The sequence below is a fragment of the Belonocnema kinseyi genome, chromosome 4, assembly GCF_010883055.1.
Source record: "Belonocnema kinseyi isolate 2016_QV_RU_SX_M_011 chromosome 4, B_treatae_v1, whole genome shotgun sequence".
Classification (NCBI taxonomy): Eukaryota; Metazoa; Arthropoda; class Insecta; order Hymenoptera; family Cynipidae; genus Belonocnema; species Belonocnema kinseyi.
In genome coordinates this window covers 109,199,094-109,206,208 of record NC_046660.1, presented here as the reverse complement: position 1 = coordinate 109,206,208, position 7,115 = coordinate 109,199,094, and the positions used below count along the sequence as shown (strand labels likewise).

Below are 7,115 nucleotides of genomic sequence, written 5' to 3'. Positions count from 1 at the left end.
ATAGTATGTTTATTTCTAATCATAAATATAATTGTATATGTAAAAGCAGAAACACTTATTTAACCGGAATGCTTCAGTCTGGTTAATTTTTAACCCTGTGCTTCTCGTTTTTGTATAGAACAATCATAAATTAGAATAATGAGAAATGAATGAAATAAATAGAATAATGAAAATGAAAATGTTAGTATTGAAAAAGAGTTACTCACATCCGAAATCTTCAATTATATCCATGGTAAAAACCCTAAACTTCAAGTAGTTCTAGGTTAGTCCCTTAGGAACCGCCGGCAGCGCTTTAGCATGCCTAGCGGCACTTTGTGGTACTGCTTTGTACTGTATTTTTTGTTTGAATCAAATAAATATTTTTATGATTTCGGATAAACAGATTTTAAACAAATGGATTGTTTAATACAAGCCGATTTTTTATTTGAATCAAACAAATTGTAATAAACAAATTATTTGATTCAATTATATGAATTCAAATAAAATTTTGTTGTTTGATTCAAACAAATATTTTTCTGATTGCATACTAGTCACTTTTATTTCCTACCTGCCATTATCCTCCCCGCAGCGCCTCAAATATCTGGTATTTTTCATACAGATAATGACTAATGGAGAATTTGAATATTATCCATGACTTTTTAAACAATTTTCAAGTTTTTAAACAAACATAAATTAATTAAACAATTATTTATTTCCTAAAAATGTAAAAAATAATCGTATTTTCTGATCGAAATTCAATATTTTGTTAATGTTTGTTAATTTTTGTAAAAAAATTATGTAGTTAATTAAGCAATTAATTATTGTAAGAGTAATTTTTTTTAAATTACATTTGTTTAAACAATGAAAAAGTAGTAAATTTATACTTTCAATACCCTATACAGTCAGAAACATAATTGTATGTGTTCTATTTTATTTTTTTAATTATCGAAAAAAACTGCTTGAGCAAATACAGTTTGCTTAAATAAATAGAAGTTTATCATACATTAAAAGAAATGTATCAAAATTATGTACTTATTCAACATAACGTAGCATAGGATACTAATTTAAAAAGAAAGTTTAAATCTATGGCTTAATTTTTAGCCATTTTTTACATTTTTGGCTAATAAATAATCGTGTAAACAATTGAAAATTACTTAAAAAGTCATGGTCGATATTCAAATTATCCATTAGTAATTATTTGTATAAAAAAGACGACGGAAATTGCTAAAAAATAACAATAATACGTAAAAATTTATTTTTTTTATTTTTTGGGGGCTTTGTTGAGAGTAAGGGTGGACTGAAAATAAAAGTTATTAGTATGGTTTTATTTCGCAGATACTCCTCTTACATCCCTAAAAAACTTGATACGTTTTGATAAAACCCTGGCACATGAGTTCAATTTTATGAAAATGCGAAATTTCCCCATGTTAATTAAATGGGATTTTAAAGTACCTGGTGGCACGTGTTAATAAAAACGTCGTAAAATAGAAAAATTACGGATTTTATTTCTCCGGAAATGGAAACTTTAGGGGGGAGTGCCTTGCTTGTAGCTCCAAAAGCGTTTTTGGATCACCTTAGAGGGCATATGCTCTATGTATATGGTTCTCGTAAAATGCGCCCATAAATGCAATATGACCATTTTATCTAGAATATTATGCACACTGTTAAAAATAATATTAAATTTAATATACCCATGTGTGTTAAAATTAATATTTGAAGTATATGAAGTTGTCATTAAGAGCGCGTATATTAAATTTCATATACATTCATGTTAATCACTTACAAGAAAAATCATTTAATTTCATTTTTCACAAATTTAAAATAAGTTTAGCTGTAATTTTCTATTCTAAATAATAAAACATGATACATTCTTCCTGTTAACCAAAAATAAAATTGGATTATAAATCGAAAAGTTCAAGTAAGCAAATAAATAACAGACTTAACCTACAATTAATTGTATTCCCCTTAAATTTTGACAATTTAGAGCAAAATTAGGAAAAATTTAACCCGAACATTGCACTTTCATTATAAATAACAACTGAGTCTACGAATTCTAGATTTTTAATTTCATTGAGAATATTTCACAAGATTTAAAGAAATGAAAGCAGGTTTAGTTTTCACGCACATTGCTATACTGCCCTGTATATTAAATTTAATACATATGTATATTAAATTCACTATACCAGTGTATTTTAAATTTCAGTAGCGGTAGTGCATATTTGCTTCACACACATGTATATTAAGCCTCATACAGATTTTTCTAATAGTGTAGGTCAAAAGCATTGGATCATTTGGTCAATTGAAAAAAAATTAATTGTGAAGAAAGTAACTATTTAAAATTTTTTAAATTAATTTAAAAATACTTTAGCAAATAAGGACAACTGAATACTTACTAATAATCATTTTATACCAAGGAAGTGCTAAAATAGTCCTATCATTGCACGAAAAAAAGACACGTGTACACTTGTACAGTGTATAGTGTATACTGTTCAGTTGGCAATATATATGCTATAAAATTCAGACGAGCCCTAAAACATGCCTAAAATTATAACATAATAAGTAACATTTCTGATATAGGTCACTTTCTCGTGCATAAGTGCTGGAAGGTAGCCTTTACGGTAAATGTCACTTACTAGGCTATACTTTTGCACATCAGAATTGGCAACGTGCCAACTGTTCTCTTGAAAATTTGGCACATGCTCAACTGTAAACATTGCTTCTTAGTTAAATATTGTTCTCCAGATGTACAATGTCGAATTTCCCCTATTCTCTGCTTGATTTTCCACTGTAGCCGATTTTTGGTTGTATATTGAACTGGGGAAAAGGAACAATAAATAACTTTACTAGGTTTATATTACTGACATAAGCCATGTTCTGATGTACTGCATGGTTGGAAATAATCAATATGTCAACGTGCATAGTTGGTCAAGTCCCATATCCGAACGTGCACAATTGGACATGTACAAACTATACGATAAATGTCAACGGGAATAATTGGTCATTCGCCAACTGTACACGTGCCCAGATGACATAATGCGTGTACAGTTGTCCGACTAACCATTGTAATAACAAATTTGTCTTATGAAGTACTAAATTAAGGGCGCTAACCGGACGAAAACCTGATTTTATTAAGCCGATCTTGGATTAGGATGTGGGATAAAAAGAAGAATGGATAGAAAGATAAAAGGGGAGAAGGAAAGAATAAGAGAATGAAAGAATTAAAGAATGAGAAGAAACAAAAAAAACTCAAAGTGAACAAGGAAAATGTAGAGAAAATTACAGAAGCAAAGTGAAAGGGAGAGAAATTGTGCAGGAAGAAGGTTGAGCAAAAGGAGAGTAGGACGCTGCACAGTTGCGCCCCTTTTTCTCTTCTGCTCTTCTCTCCCCTCTGGCAATTTCTCCCTATCTTTATCTTCCACCCTCTTTCTCTCTATCTCTATATATTCACATCTCACTCTTCATCCTTCTCTCTCTATCAGTTACTCTCTCCCGACCTATCTCGCTCGGGCGCGCCGCTCCCCACATTTCTGTCTGCGCGCTACCACGCAGTCCGCCGGCGACTCTTCAATGAGATTGACTGTACGCCGCTGATCGTCATAATACGTTTTTTTCAAAGGGAGCAACGTGTGACTGACGAGTCAACGCACCGATATTTGTATTCCGGAAGTAGTTCCGGTAATCTGTCTCTTTGCATGTGTAGTGAGGGTGCATGTTTCAACGCAGCATTCGAGCATTCTACGCGCACGTGACAGTTTCAGCTTTGTGTTTTAAAGGGAGGATTTTGCACCCGTCTACGAGTCGCGCGAAATTAATTTAAACACGATTTGAATACGAGCTTCAATATAAAAAGTTCTGTTGCACCCCGTTTTTCAAAAAAAAATTCGGGAAAGTTGTACTTTTCCTCATTTTTTTTTTCAAAAGGTTCATCATAGATTGTCACTCAATTTGGATTCAGAAAAAAGTGCCGGGTAAAGGTGATTGTGACTGAAACTTAAGATGTTTTCGGTGCTACTAGTGGTGTGGTCGAAATAAAACTAAATATATAATTACTTTGGAAATTATTTACTTGTGGAACTGATATTCGCTTGATGTGTTACGGAGTAGCTGATTACTGGATTTTGCACCGGCACCAGGTGGATAACATTGCACGTGTTCTTATTCATTATAAGTACTTATATATTCATTTATATATACTTGAGTCAGAGTTTTTGGTTCTCATATCAACTGCTGATCAGGAAAAAGTATCACGAATTAATGCATATAGCTGGATTTTTTCGAAACACGCAGATGCTTGCTTAAAATAATATTAAACTTTTGAATCTCATTTTGACCTCCTCTTAAGTAAGGCTTATTGAAATGTTTATTATACTTTCATGAAATATTCAGAATCGTTTTTGACGACATCAATGAAGGGTGTTCTGATTTACTGTATTAATAATAAATACGTTGTCCTTGCACGTGATTGAACTTCTTTTCTATCTTTTGCTTAGGCTTGTCCAATTTTTATCGAAGTTATGCTTTAGCGTCCAAGATAAACAGCAAAATTTAAATAGAACTTTAATTGCTTTCAGACAATCATCATTGTTGCGCATAAATTATTAATATACTTATAATTTCAAATTTGAGTAGAGGATATGCGATAGGCCCTTTTTTCATATTTAGTTTTATTTTGAAGAAGACACTACGCAAGCCCCTTTTCGACTAGCGGCTTTCATTTTAAATATATATTTTGAAACGGGAAACAGGAATTACTTCTTAAATATATTTTCAAATCACCTTTTAAATCAGTTCCTCAAACGGCCCTATTGGTAACCTCTTTATGAAAAATAGTTGCTCAACAGTTTAAAAGCCTTAGTTACAGATGGTATATCAGGATTGACAGCGCAGATTTCAAGGTCCATTTTTTTCGTAATAAACTTGTTAAATTATCATGGGTGTCAGGCGTTGAAAATTTAAGTTTAGAAATATTTGACGGTAGATAAAGGCTTCAGGTGTTTATAAAACTTAGAAGTTTGATGCTTCTAAAATGCGACTATTGTAAATATCATATTTTCAATGCAGAAAAAATATTAGAAAGAATATTGATCTGATTCTTTTTTTTTGTCTTGCGCTCTCTCCAGTTTTCTTTTCCTTTTATAAATTTACGTCAAACTTTAAACTACAAAATTGAAATTTTTTACTATTCTTCAGTTTTTCATTTTAAGTATACTTTTACACTTTAGGAAACATTAATTTCCATTATATTTAAAAGTTTCTAAACTGTTGAAAAAAATTACTCCATTTTTTTTAACTAAATAGGTGCTTGAATTTTGAAAAATTTCTAGCAGAACTTCTTTTTGGCAAGCGTATGAAAAAAACAATTAACCCAGAAAGCTTTTAATGTGAAATTATATTTCATCCAAATTTTTTAAAGTTTACAAAGCAAGATGAGTTTCTCTTATGTATTCGAATATAGAAATTATACTGAAAAACGAAGAACCGATTAGAAAATTTGAATGGGTTTGGAGCCTTCATGACATTTCAATCTTAAGGGGAAATTTCCGCTTGCTCCAGAAAATTGGATACAATTTTGTGAAATTTAACAAATTTCTTAACGGATAACCTGGCGTCTACCGACGTTTTACTGCGTTTTTAGCATTAAAGACCCCGGAAGTCGCCGAATCGTTATTACGTGCTAGCATGATAACGTAATTCATAACCTTGTTCGGAAAAAGTTATTTCTCTTCTAATTACGGTTTTTGCTTATTCAAGATAATATATAAATACATTAAAAATAAGCAAAAATCGTATCACAAAAAATTGGTCTTTCGCCTGTCAGATATTTACAAATGACCCACTTACGGCAGTCCTTTGTGGATATTTCTTAAGATGTTTTTAAGGTTATGATACTTCTATTGTCCACCATTTTTGGCCCGACTGGGTCCCGATGGGATCTCGGTCAGATCTCGGCCGGGCAATTAAAAAAATAGTATACCTGTTTGACCCGGTCAGATTCTGGCCAGAAACCTTCTTCTGATCCGGTCAAACCGGGCTATTTCTACACGGGAATAAGAAAAAATAGTTAAAGTTATTAGTTCTCCCCAATTTTTAATAGTTATTTAAATATACTTTTTTCTATTGCTATAATTTTTTTTTTTTTAGTAGCATGAAGTCCTTCTTTGCAACAGTCATAATGTGGAGCCTTAATCTAATCTTCGCAACTCAGAAAAAAATTTAAATACTTTTAATATTTTAAACAATATAAAACTACATTTTAGTCTATTTCATAAAAAAATTTATATTGAAATTAATGACATTGAACAAAGTTAAAATCGTTTCGTTCACTAAATTAAGCGAGCTCTATCAAACATTTCCTCTCCTTACAGAAAAGTTCGAGAACAAGTCAGGAAAAGTTGTGTGCTATCGGAAATTGAACCGGCAGCTCAAGATTTAATGGTCCTGGTTAATGATACCTTTACTTGGTATTTATCGTTCTAAATAGGATTTAAGGTGTTATCAATTAGTTTGACAAATCTTTTTGTATGTAAATATTAATTTTTCTGCATTAAGTCCGAGACCCGTTAGAATCTCATTAATTTCTAGTTCGAGGAATAATTCTTTGTTCGTAATTTCTAAGACATTCCTGAATTTCGGTTTCCTGATTCTATGATTAAACTTGAGATTTTACTCACTTTTTATGCTAATTCTCAATTAAGACTTTTCTTGGGGATTCAAGGATAACTTCTCAAAGGTAAAAGATTTAAGTTACAAGATTTGACGAAATGATTTTAGGAAAAAATAATAACTTCCGTATGCCCTTTATTTATTTAATATTTTTTCTCTCTCCAGACTAAATAAGAATAATTGTCGTTATCAGTATTTAAAGCGGTAAGCTGTAGCTTTCCAGAGAGAAAATTTCATATCGCTTAACTGCGTCGGTAGCCGCTTACTGTGTGTGTGTGTGTGTGTGTGTGTGTGTGTGTGTGTGTGTGTGTGTGAGAGAGTGAGTGAGTGAGTGAGCTACAGCTGACCGCTTTAAATGCTGATAAGGACAATTAGTCCTATTTAGTCTGATGAGAGAAAAACTATTAAATAAATAAAGTACTTACGGAAATTATCATTCTTTCCTAAAATCAGTTCGTCCAATCTTGTAACTT

General features: G+C 31.6%; 1 protein-coding gene across 1 annotated transcript in view; it reads left to right on the top strand.

Annotated features, from left to right (window-relative positions):
* Window positions 1-3,553: 3,553 nt before the first annotated feature.
* The window catches only part of LOC117171705 (protein artichoke-like), a 352,979-nt gene continuing 349,417 nt past the window's right edge, over window positions 3,554-7,115 (top strand). The window contains exon 1 of the mRNA XM_033359255.1: window positions 3,554-4,112. The gene's annotated coding sequence lies outside the window, so the exon portion shown is untranslated. The remainder of the gene's footprint in view (window positions 4,113-7,115) is intronic.